The sequence below is a fragment of the Thermobia domestica genome, chromosome 13, assembly GCF_964235325.1.
Source record: "Thermobia domestica chromosome 13, izTheDome1.hap1.1, whole genome shotgun sequence".
NCBI lineage: Eukaryota > Metazoa > Arthropoda > Insecta > Zygentoma > Lepismatidae > Thermobia > Thermobia domestica.
In genome coordinates this window covers 51,168,442-51,182,657 of record NC_137466.1, presented here as the reverse complement: position 1 = coordinate 51,182,657, position 14,216 = coordinate 51,168,442, and positions in this window count along the sequence as shown.

Genomic DNA, 14,216 nt, shown 5'->3' with positions numbered 1-14,216 from the left:
GACATTATGATATTGTCAATAAAATATTTAAGGTTAGAGGAAATAATGAAATTCTAGAGGATAATCTATTTATTAATAAAAGTTACGATATTGTTTTCAATTACGTATATGTTTTAACAGAAATGGCTGAAACAGAGACAATACCCCTCTAAATTGGAAGAACTTAGTCTTGGCATGGCATAACCACAGCTTCAGTAACACGTTAATCTATAAAGAATAGAAATTGAGCGACGAAAATACTCCATTCACACAAAACTACATTAATGCAAGACTATATATATATATATAATCGGAAATATCTGAAATTATGTTCTTTTGCGTCACAATTGGAAACAGCTGAAATGACGTTTTTTCTTTCGTTTTTTTGAGTCTATGTTCATTATAATGGTATATACGTAGTATAAGTGTTTCCTTTCTGAGAATAGATTGACACATTTCACTTATAGGTGTATTTCAGCATGTAATGTTGCTAGCCACTTGCATCCGCCATCGTGGTATAGTAGAGTAAAGGGGGGCGAATTCGGACATAAGGTTTTTGAACATTTTCTTGGGAACTAAAATACAGAGCGCAACACGAATTTGCCAGTTGAAGCACCGTACCTCCCTTTACGTCCAGCGTAGAGTTGAACTTCATGAAAGACAGAGTGACGCAGCAGTGCGGTGTGGAAAACAAGTTTGAAGGTAAGTAACACCATAAAATATGCTTCTAATTTCTGAACAGTCTTACTTAAGGTATTACTACAACATAATTGAGTTTTTCGAAGTCCAGTTTCGTATGAGTAAAGAGTCACTTATGCTAATCATTTACGTCAAGGTCAGAGCCAGAGATGGAGTGGGTCAGTGGGTCAAGTGAGTCAAGTTTTCTGAGTGGGTCAGTGGGTCGTGGGTCAACAGGATGTGACCCACTGCGACCCACCGACTCAGTCTGACCTACCGACTCTGCTCACTGCATTGTAGACAGCATCTTCTGAAGACTGGTAAATTTATCTGCGTTTCACTTTCAAGACCATTTCCCTTCCTTTTCCATTTGTTTCTGTCTACTTACCTGAGGTAAGTATATCTAAGTGAAAAAAAAGAACTTTAGGCACTTTTGGATATTGATATTTGTAATTGTAATAATAGCAATAGGACTTTATGCTACTACTTGACTTTCAGCCCTTTGAGTTTTTAGAGGAACTAACTACTGGAAAAAAATACATTTTTCAATCACTGTAATATATAAATTATTATATAAAGAATTGAATATAACTATGTGTGCCTGATCATCACGGCCAAATTGCAAAGTCAAATGAAATGATTTTTGGTATATAGTTAGGCCTTAATCCAAACTGGGATGTTATATTGCTTTCATTATAATACATATCCTAATGAGGTAGTGAGGATCCGAATTTTTGCGGGAAAAAAAATAGTATCTCGCAAGCCGTTAAACTTACGGAGCTGAAATTCAGTGTATTAACTTTTTATTGAAAATAAGCAGAATGTGTCCTAGCATTTTGTAAAATTCTCGTTTATGGGGGGAGGGGGCACTTTCTATATATGGAAAATTGGTAGTGAGTTGGTTTGTACAAATGATCGAAAACGATCGATATTAGTTAAGAAAAGATGCAGAAACAAAAAATACAGTGCTTCGCTTCATATATCCATTGCTTTCTACTATAATAAGTGAAAAATGAAATGAAATCTTTAAGTTTAACGTCCCACGGTTATGCCGGTTAGGCTAAAGGAGACGGTGATAATGAGAAATGAGCGAAATGGTGGAATGAAGAAAGTGGGAGGAAACAGGAGAACCCCGAGAAAACCCACGCACACGGTGTTTGTCCACCACAAAGTTCACTTGGCGGGGGCTGGGATCGAACCCGGGACCCCAAACACCAGAGGTGAACGCTCTACCACTGAGCCACCGCGGCCCCTATAATAAGTGAAGAAGCTTATGTTTGTTATGTTGAACACTTACAGCACAGGGCAATCAACCCATAAAGCTGTGAGAAAAATAGACATAAAATTTGTACTGTAAGCTTAATTACACGGAAATTTTAAGTTTGGATGGTACGCATAATTAGATGGAAAATTTTACACTTTTTTCTTTCTTTACGTTGGTCTGCTTACCTTCCAAATTTCATCCTTTTTTCCACTGAAAAGTATGGAAAGACAAATTCAACAAGGAAATAATTATACTATGATAATTTAATTGAAATTCATCGTAATTTGGCCCATGACAAACAGCAGTGTGGTTATTGAAGGTGAAGAAGGAGGGAAATTCCCATTCACCACTGAACACTTCCCCGCAACCTCGTTCCCTTTTGTTTTCTAGGGGGGGGGACTTGGTAATGACATCAAACCTTCATGTGTAATTTCAAAAATTAAATTTATAAACAAAAAAGAAATCATCGGTTTATCAGGCTTTAATTGATATATTTATGCACAAGATTCCCTGGTGTGGTAGATTTGTTTTAAGTTGGCAAATTACGAGCTATGGAAAATGTATACTTGTATTACTAATGGCTTATTTGTGTTATTCAACTTGTATCTAATTTTTAATAAGTCTCTTCTTTGCCTTTTATAAACTAGAGGTAAACTACTTTGAAGAAATATCCATAATAATTACAATTATGCATATTTGTAACTTAAATTTAGCGTGGTGTTTTAGTGATTACATAAATTACAATTATGAGCCCACTTTGTGAAGATGCTCTCTCAGAGGGTACCCGAGCACCTTTGCACGCTATGAAAAACTGATTTTTCATATCTTTGTGAGAAAAATACTGTGAACTAAGAAATCATAACCTTTTCCATATTGTACAGGGGTATTTTCCTGCGAATAGAAGTTTGAATAGTTCTTTTAGAATGTGTTGAGATATTAATACTTACAAGAATACTCTCCTAGTAGAAATATACTTTAAGCACACACGAATTCCTCCCCCCCCCCCTTACCTCGAAGTGCTTCAATTTTTTTACTGACAAACACTTTACCATTTAATATTGTAAAGGTCAGATCCACCGTTATTGTAACAGAGTGGTGCGTGAGTGATTGACCGTAGAAATTCACTCAGATTAGTGACAATTTCACAGTCTTGTTTTATTACAAGTGTAAACTCTCAGTAGAGAAGAGGCCGTGGATCATGTGTCAGAGTTGATGACGATGGATTTTGGTGAGTCAGAGTAGGTCACAGTGGATGAGAGTGGTTCATGGTAAGTGGTGGGTCATGGTGGGCCAGAGTGGGTCACAGTGAGTGGTGGGTCAGAGTGGGTCATGGAGGGTGGTGGGTCGCGATGGGTGGTGGGTCAGTGGGTCGTGGGTTAAGTTTTCATTGACCCACGCCAACTCTGGAGCCCAGTTACTCCTCGACGCCACTTCTGGTGATAAATAAAGTTAATGATGTGCAGGCGGGGTGAATCCGGACACCTATTTTCCATTGGGGCTATTTCGGACATTTTCATATGTAATCTATGAGATCAAAATAAAAATAGTTTATACTATATATTTTTTGTAAAAGGTAAGTTCACATATACATAGGCACATATACACTGCAAAATATTTCTAGAAATAATAAAGAAGACGAGAAAAACCTTCGAAATAAAATATTATTTTGGAGAGGAAAATTACCTGTTACAAATTAGCCCACCCCGACCTTCGTGGGGTGGAGTATGGAGCCACTTTGAAAACTTAAATAGGGACCCCATTTTTTATATCAGATTCGGATTCTACGGGGAAAAATACGTAAAATTTATTCGATAACTAAATGGCACTCTAATCAATAAAAACTAGTTGCAACTAGGTTTCTTCAATTGGAAACCCCCACGTTGTCATTTCGGAATAAATGTGCAATAAGCAATGCTAATCTGTCTTATACTTCTTCATGACTCGTGGTAGTTGGCTCTATATTCAGCAAGGAATATTTTTTTAGTGAAGAAACACGTGTTCTATTTAGTTATACTCTACCGGTAATAAAGCTGATATGACGGAACCTGTTTTCTGTACGTTATCTCAGTATAGGCATAATTGTTTTCGGTGTGACTCTTCACTTCTCATCTTTTAGTTACAGTAACTGCTCAAACTGACTACCTCTAACACCCATGAATTTATTGATAAGCATTTAGAAATGTTCTGCATGACTTAAAAGTGTCTCTGCAGTAGACCTCTAACACCTACATGTGCACTCTGGTATTTGCAGGCACATCAAGTGCTACTTTCTGCGTAGGGAAGATGACAGTACACGTTATATTCTTTATGTTTTTAAACTTAACACAATACATTGAACTAATATCTTGACGTCTGATTAAACCAGTGGCGTATTTAGGATGGGCTTCCGGGCTTAAGCTCCCCCCCGAAATCTTACTTACTATAGTAAAGTATATGAAATATCTTGCAGAATTTTCACATTTTCAGGCAAAGCACCCCCCCCCCCCGAAAGTTAGCAAAGCCCCTCCCGAAACAACATCGTAAATACGCCACTGGATTAAACTATTTTTACAGTTGGTTAGACAATACGTAAGGAAACAACATAGGTCATGGACAGAGAGGGACGGCGCCAGGAACGCTTGATGGGGTGGGCGGAAAGAGGCGGACCTAGTTGCTGGGTGGGCGGACAACGAAAATGAGAACTGGGCAATGTAGACATTTTTTGACAATAATTAAATTTTAATTTTTATACTCTTTAGTTAGCTAAGGCTCAGACCGAAATAGGGTGGAAACAAGGATGTGGAAAACAGCTGCGTTGGCCTTATAGAAGGTGCCATTCCAGCATTCACCTGGTAAAACTGAAGAAATGCAGGACTTAGGAAGGGCTGCGGGAGTTCGTGGCAATATGCTCGACCTACCGAATTCCGCGTGGCACACACACTACCTCTACTTTCAGCTTTTTAAACAATAATAACGGTGTGTTCTGTGTAGTCGAAGAAGTTCAAGACTGCTTTACCTCCTCTCCCTCCAAGAATGCACATGAATGCATAGAAATAAAAGAAGGTTCAAACAACGCAGACTAACAGATAATACTCTACTTTTCGTTAATAACATAAAATACACAATAAGTAGGTAAAGTAAAACAAGGATAAAATAGGCTGCTGCAAACATTTTTATCTTTGAAGTATTTATTACAAGAAAGCAAGAGACAAAAAATATAAATGAGTAACTTCAGAAGCAATGCTGTCGTCTTCGCTCTCTCCAACATCTAGTTCATTTTCACTTTCCTCGAAATCGAACACTTCAAATTGCGAATCCTGGTTGTCACATGTATTTGTATTTTTTGTCTTTTTCCCCATTGAACAAGAAGGATTATCACTAACATCAACGGATTGAAAATCACGCTTCTTTGAACACGAGAAAGACACCGAGCCTCAGAAGAAATCGCTAAATTTTTTCGACATATTAGCTGAACAAGCACCGACCGCCAAGACTTCTGAACGCAACAGAGATCAACTCAACAATGCTATAATAAGAGCTTTTACAAATCTGTTTAATGCCACACGGGTAAGACATGTGGTACATTGCTGTAAACAATTGCAAGTTGGAACCCTCTTATAAGAAGCTATCGCGCCAACACAAAGCAAGGGCGCCGATTTCTCTGTAAATTTGGGGGGGGGGGAGCATTCAGATGCAGAAGACATGCATGAGGATTTTAAGACAAATTGAATCCAAATTATGCCAAATATTGTATATCCATAAATAAAATGCGGGGGCGCACATGGTCTTTGGGGGAGCCCCGGCCCCCTTGGGCCCCCAGGATCAGCGCCCTTGACACAAAGCACTACTCTCCTCCCTCTCTTTCTCAAAATGAGACAATAGATAATACTGGCCAGCTCTGTCCATTATTTAGTTGGCATTTTAAAAAGCACTTTTTTTTTTTTTTTTCAGTGCAGCACATACAAACACTGGCGTTTCAATAGCACGATTGTGCGTGTGTGTTAAACTTCAATTCATTAATCACGACTTTTGGCATTATTATATTACTACAAGTATCTGTCTTAAAATCATTGTCCATTGCAGAGTTAAACAGAGTCATAGAACCTATTACATTACAATCGAAAGTAATACCTATTGCTTGTGAAGTACAGGATGTCACCTTCAGTGCCGCATTTGCGTATAAGCTAAACAAGCTATAGCTCTCTTGGGCCCAAAAAATTTTAAAGAAAAAGTGGCTGTAATGTCATTTCCAAATAATAAGAAAAAGCAAATAAGATAAAACGCACATACAACAAAGGTGTTCTGTACTGTTATGTATTAGGCTCTCATGAAGCAAGTAATAGGGCCCTGTTTTCCAACCCACCTGCAATGGGATTTCTGTTGCCCAGCCCCGCTTATAATGGAACCCTCGTTTCCCAGCTCCGCTTGTAATGGGGATTTTGTTTCAGAGCCCCATTTGTAATCGGGACCCTGTTTTCCAGCCATTACACTTAGCTACTTTAATAAAACTTCACAGCATAAGTGATACAGTATCTTGTATGCGGATAGAAATCTAGTGCTACCCTTTCTTGTACTATTTGGAATTCGACAAGAAATTGAGTCTGGTAACAGTGGATGCTTAAGAAGAAGGCATGAAACGACAAGCTCGCGAAATAATAGTAAAATATAAAGGACAGCCCTAAGCGGCAAATAATCTTTACATCGCGAAATTATAGCTATTTTATTTCGCTGTACGTAAGTATGAAAAGTAGTTTGCAGAAGTATTTTCATAACTTTCAGAACTTGGCACTGATTTTCAGTGATCTATAGAGTTGAGTTGATTTTGAGTTTAACGTCCCTTTCAGCAGCGAGGCTACATGAGACGGGACCTACTGATTAACGTGGAATCCGAACCACATGAGCTCCCACCGGGAATCGAACCCGGGTCTCCCACGCCAAAGGTGCGTACGCTAACCGCTTAGCCACGGAGGAGCTCATATAGTGATCTATAGAGTGCAATAATGAATCACTAAAGGCAGGGGCGGATCCAGGGGGCGATCGCCCCTCAGAATTGAATATGTTTTTATTTAAAAAATAAAACATACCCTAAGAATTTTCACCTTTGTATTATAAACGTAAAATAAAACCTATTGACTTCGAACGACTGCCCCCCCTAAACATTCAGAATGGATCCGCCCCTGACTAAAGGAAAGAATAGAAGCACGAATCGTAGTGATTTCATCCATTCGTTCTAGGCATATGAGTCGTTCGTTTGTATATATTAACAGTATTTTATGTATTGTTACGTTCAGAACTGCCCGAATTTACCTTGTGTAAGTTAGCATGCAACAGGCTGAATCCATTAGGTTATCGGCACTAGTTACTACCAGTGGCGTATTTACGATTTTGTTTCGGGAGGGGCTTTGCTAACTTTCGGGGGCTTTGCCTGGAAATGTGAACATTCTGCAAGATATTTCATTTACTTTACTATACTAAGTGATTTCGGGGGGGTTAAGACCGGAAGCCACCCCCCTAAATACGCCACTGGTTACTACATAGCAAGGCAAGGTACCAACATCTTTTCACGTCGCAGTAAAAAGATGCTACCTACATTTATAGGTCTTATAATAATTTTAGTGCAACAGTTAGGTTTTTTAACGGTGTTTTTATGATTTTCAGCCAGAGACGTATCTAGCCAGGGGCCGGAGAGGTCTACGATCCCAGTTTTTTGAGTGACAAAAATAATTGAAGCCATTACTTACATATTTTTGAAAGTTTAGAGTAAACTCACGATATATCTATCATAATCTGGGTTTTAGTTGCCCCTTCTCCAGTTTTAACCTTCTAAGTTCGCCTCTGGTTCCAGCGAATTTGTGTCGTATTACACCTTGTGTAATCTTCGAGGGTTGCATTACATTTTGAGTTACTCCAGTAACCTGACCTGGAAAAAGCTCACACGATTAGTTGAGCTTCAGACAGTAATTACCAACCCTGGATGATATTTAGACTGTATTTACTTACACAGATCCCTGGAAACGTTTCAAACTTTACCCAACTGAATAGAAACAACTTGAAATGAGAAATGATGCGGTCTCCACATATTGTAGAAGCATGGCGTGGAGCGTTGATCATAGTTGGTGCAAAAAGATCGGCAAGGGACTTTATTGGTACCGAATTAAACTACCGCTAATTTTACAAATTTTACAGTTTTTCTGTAATGTATTCAAAACAGTAAGTTAAGTTAACGAAATATACACGAAAACGTATTTACTTAATAGATATGTATTAGGTCCATAAATTACCATATAGCATATATTCAAACAGAAAAGGCGAAATTTTGTCGCTTGAAAAGAATGCTAGAAATAAATTGCCCCCATTATCTTCAATAGCTTAGGGCCCCATCAAACTTAAATCCGGCACTGGTCACCTTCATTATTCTACTTCTGTTGCAGGGGTGTCATTTCAGACTTCGCTTGAGGGGGCAAGAACACCAACAACATAAGACTTTCACAGTTTGCACTAGTAGGCTATATTAGTAGACAATCGATAAAGTATATGTATTCCTCAAAATCTTGCGGGGGGCAATTGCCCCCTCCTGTCCCCCCTTAATGACACCCCTGTTCTGTTGGGGTGGGCGGATGGGTGGGCGAGGCCATCCATCGGGTGGGCGGTTGCCCACCCCCGCCCACCCTTAGCGCCGTCCCTGTGGACAGAAGATGACTTTACAATGCTGTGACTACGTCTAGGAGAGGCATGTCAATCCGGGAAGCAGCTGAAGGGTTTAATGTTCCCAAATCTACTTTGCGTGACTAACAGAAGAAATCAAACAAGAGCTTTCAATTAGAAAGACTGGACGTCAAAGTGTTATTAGTGCTGCAATAGAAAAAATACTTGCAGATGGCCTTACCCACCGCGATATGCAAAAGTTTGCCTTTGATTTTGTTTGCGTACAAAATATCCCACGTCTCTTTAACACAAACAAACGATTAGCTGGTTCCGCATGGTTCTCATTTTTCGTCAAGAGACACAATTTGTCTCTGAGAAAACCACTAGACCTATCCAATGCAAGGGTGCAAGGGTTTAATAAAGAAATTATGGTCCGTTTCTATGAGCAATTGAGAGAAACTTTGACAGAAACATCGTTATGGAATCACCCCGAGCGGATGTATAATGCGGACGAATCGGGCTTGCAACTCACAACAGGTCGACAAAACTGCTAGAAAAAGCTGGAGGAAAATCTATTGTTCAACTAACGCACGAAGAAAGAAAACGTAGCACCAAGAAATCACCAGGGGAACGATTTACCTGTGGAAAGAAATTGCATTTTACAGAAGAAATTACTAGTGCATCGACCAAAACAAGTGATTTTGGTAATTGTAGCTTCTGTGATAAAAATTATTATGCATGTGACTCATAAATATGGCCCTTGGATAGAATGCACAAAATGCAAAATATGGTATCATGTAAGATGTGTTGGTGGTGACGTTAATTGTTCATTCGTATATGAAAAGTGCATTTAACTTGAACTGTTCATATTTCAATAGCGTTTTTATTGCAAGAAATTATGTAGTATCATCTCTAATGTAGTGTAACCATTCTGCTGTGTGATTCACGTTTAACTAAACAATAGTCATTAGACTATTAGAAATCTAGTGTTTAAGGTCTTTACTCAGAAAAGTTCTAATGTTGACTTTTTTTATTCATAATCAGGTAAGATACACATCTTGTTGAGCTTTTGTATATGTTTAGAAATGAACTTACATAATATTTCTTATCCTTACTTATAAGTCATTTGTATTAAGAAAACACACATAAGGTAAATGTTGATATCGCATTTAATGTCTGATGATTTTGTAACCATATTTTGATTTTAAGAATATTTTTTACTTCGTCCGGATTCGCCTCCCCTAATGTCCGGATTCACCCGCCTCTCTCGCAATTTCCAGCAAAATGGCATCTTCTCTTCTGCTGAATGCCATTATTAAGAGCAACAGGCTAGCACTTTATTATCATGTGTTAAATGTAGACTAAACTCCAAAGAATATTTGACCAGAACATAGCGGCTCTCTTCGCTGAATTAAGACGGATACAATACAAAATACCTGAACTGTCCGGATTCGCCCCCCCTTTACTCTATATGAAAATTGATTATAATCTCTTTCTAAAGTAGAAACATGTATCAAGTTAAAAAGTTAAATAAATTCAACAAATCTGCATCAAATGAAGATTACACTATATAACACTATTTCGCTGCATATACGTAAATTAACCTTTAGAGATGGGCGTAGCATATAATCATGAGAACCGTTGAGGAGGAGTGTAGTATATAAACACAAAATCTAGACGGAGAGGACGGGTGTTATTCATAAGCCTCATTTGCCTTTAATTTGTCAAATAAGTCATTCAATACCCAATTATAGACTTGGATGGCTTTCAGATTCTCCATTTTTGGGGTCTCTAAAGAAAAACTGATAGCCTGATAGAAAAACTGATAGATAAAGGTACACATTAGAGACAAGTGTGGCATATAAACAGTCTATTGTTTTACGGAGGGTAGATGTAGTGTATAAACAAGATCTGGGTGCAGAGGATGGGTATGGCTTATAAGCTTCATTTGCCTTTAATTTGTCAAATAAGTCATTCAATACCCAATCATAGACTTGGATGGCTTTTAGGGCATCCATGTTTGCATCTCTGAAGGAACACTGATAGCCATCCATAAAGGGTACCCCTTAGACACAAGCGTGACATAGAATATAATCACACAATCTATCATATTAGGATTGATGTGGTATATAAACAAGATCTGGAAGGAGAGGACGGTTGTGGTTTATAAGCTTCATTTGCCTTTAATTTGTCAAATAAGTCATTCAATACCCAATCATAGGCTTGGATGGCTTTTAGGGCGTCCATTGTTTATCTCTGAATGTATAACCGTCCCTATACTTTAGAGACGGGTCTGGCATACCAACACACAGCCTATCCACTGGTGCAAATCCCGGGAGGACGAGAAGGAAATGTCCCCCCAATCTTGGACCTGGGGGGCTGTCCCCCAATAATCTGACTTAAAAAGTGCTTTTTGGGATAAGTGTGATGATTTGTGTCCGACTGCCACAAAGGAATGTAAGATGAAATTGATTTCTCTTGGCTTTTCCATTTTTTAAAGAAGAATCGTATTCTGTAGTATTTCAAACTGAACTTCGTGCTGTAGTGCGTTTAGTAGTATCATCAATATGTATTAATTCCACTTCCGTTACTTGGGCACAAATTGCAATAAATGCCAGAGGAGGATATGCCCCTCTCCTCATGCTGGAAAGTTGTCTCAGCTTTAGGTGCGGGCACAAATTCCGGGTAAATGGGGAGACATGCCCCCCCAACATTGGAACTGGAGGCTCAACCAATAATCCGATCTGAAAAGTGCTTTTTGCAGATAAGTGTGATGATTTGTGTCCGACTGCCACAAAGGAAAGTGAGATGAATTTTTTTTTATTTTGGCTTTTCCATTTTTAATGAAAATGAAGGCGTGCGACTGTGCGTGACGTAACCTGATATGAAATATTATCTACTCCTCTCCCCTAGGCCCTAGCACACGTCCAATACTATCTATATATTGGATAGTATATAGACTATCCAATGTCAGTAGAACCCATCTTTTCAGTAAATGCGCATTTAATCTATTTGTAGTATCAGCCTAGGCATCTACTCATGCTTCGTAAGCTAACTAACTCTATAGCCTATGGAACCCGGAGGTTCAATGCCGCGTTCACAAAAGCTCTCCACTGACTTCTATCCTTAGCCAACTGGATCCAGTTTCTACTTTGTATTCCTATTTTTGCGAGATCCATCTTAATATTGTCTTCCCATCTGCGCCTAGGTCTTCCTAATGGTCGTTTTCCGATTGGTCTTACCGCTAACATTTTGAAAGCGTTCCTACTTTCTTCCATCCTGGCTATGTGTCCTGCCCACTTAAGCCTCCTAAACTTGATGACCCTAGCAATGTTTGGTAAGCTGTATAATTTATGTAGTTCCTCGTTATGAAGTTTCCACCATTCTCCATTCCCGTTTCTCTTGGGTCTGAATATTCGTCTCAGGATCTTGTTCTCGAATACTTTCAATCTATGTTCCTCCTTCCGAGCAAGCGACCATGTTTCGAAACCATACAGAACAACAGGTATGATTATCGTTTTATATATTTTAAGCTTCAAATTCCTCGACAGAATTCGCGACGACAAGAGATTTTGAACTGAATAATAACACGAATTCCCTGTTTTTAGTCGACATTTAATTTCTTCGTTAATATGATTTTCGTCTCTTAATATTGATCCTAGATATTTGAAAGTATCCACTTTATCATTAATATTTTAACGCATTTATAATTTGCCGTATTACGGTCCCGACGAACATCCATGTATTTAGTTTTCTCTGCACTTACTTCTAAACCCTTGTCCCTGCTAGCGTTTAATAAGACCTCTCCATTTCTTTCTATTGTTCTCCTATCATCCCCTATTAAATTTACATCATCAGCGTACGCATAACCTGGTGAACACCATTCAGCTCTAGGCCCTGGTTGTTATCTTTGATTTTCCTTATAGCGTATTCCAGGACAAAGTTAAATAATAATGGCGACAACGCATCTCCTTGTTTCAGACCATTCTCGACGTGAAAGCTCGTGAACAAAAATTTTCCTACCCGGACTTTACTTTGGGATTCATTTAAACATGCCTTAAATGATCTAATTAGCTTTCTCGGTATTCCAAATTCTGTAAGAACGTTGTACAATGTTTCTCTCCTAACCGAGTCGTACGCCTTTCTAAAATCAATAAATAGTTTATGTACCGGGCTACTGTATTCCCACTTCTTTTCGAATATTTCGCGAATGGTAAATATTTGGTCGATAGTTGATCGATTTCGTCTAAATCCACACATAATTTCCAATAATTTCATCTGCGTATGGGGTCAATCTTGCTAATAGAATGTTTGAAAGGATTTTATAGGATGTTTAGAGAAGACAAATGCCTCTATAATTATTACAGTTAGTTTTGTCGCTTTTCTTGTGAATTGGAACAATGATTGATTCTTTCCACTCTCGTGGCAATTCTTCCTTGTTGTAGATAAGGGGAATAAGTTTGTGTATCTTGTTCCACAATTTTTCGCCTCCAGCTAAAATTAACTTAGCCGGAATATCGTTTACACCCGGAGATTTGTGTTTCTTTAATTTCTTTATAGCGATTTCTACTTCTATTCGGTTGGGTTCTGGAATACATTCTGCGGTGTGTATCTCCCTTTCTCCACGCACATTAGTTTTTGGCTGCATGTTAAGCAAATCGTCAAAGAAATATTTCCATCTATTTAAAATGTTATCTGTATCAGTGAGAACTGTTCCATCAGCTTTTTGTAATATAAGCACGAGGTTGATAGCCTTCCTTAAGTTCGTTGATCCCTTTATACGTTCCGAATGTTTTTATTTTTACTATTATCTTCAAGTTCCTAAATTTTAGCTTTCAAAAAATCGCGTTTCTTTATTCTAAAAGTTTTGGAAGTTTCCCGCCTGATGTCTACGAAATTTTGTGTAGTTATTTCTTTCGGATTTTGTAGCCAACGTAATTTGGCTGTTTTCTCTTCTCTGCTAGTTCGAACCATGGTTTGTTCCTACGTATTTCTGCGTGTCCCCATTTTTCTTTTGAGAGAGGATGCTTCGTAAACAAAGCAAAGAATTCAATTGCTGGAATATTTTTTTCCATAATGTTAAGGTTACATCTGTTAACTAAAGAGTATATGACATGCGTCAGATTTCTGTAACGATTCCTGTAATGTTATTGAAATTATCATTTTGCTCAAAGAGTATTGTTGCGTCATACATAATTGATATTCTTTCTTCATAGTTTTGCGGAAGTCATTATTTATAGCTTTGCGTAAGTCATTATTTATATTATTATATTATTATAAAACAATTTTAACGTGGATCTTTGTGGATGCCTAATTAGAAACATACCAATTATAAATATGCATGTATTCAGATTTCAGAATGTGTTCACGGCAGTGATTTGTAATACTGATATGTAATTACTACTACTTCATCTACATCGCCTAATATATAATATACTCTACAACAGTTGATCAGATTAATCTGCCATAATATGAGTTTCATCTTCCTTCTCTAGAATAAGCCTCAAATCTGCCCACCTTCCAATATTGAAGACAACCAATGGCGTATTTAGAATTTTGTTTCGAGGGGCTATGTCCAACATAAGGAAGGAAGTGGGTAATTGCCCACCTGAGTTTGAGAATTAAATATATTTTAATTTATGCATAAATTGAAGTTATAATGGCAAGAATT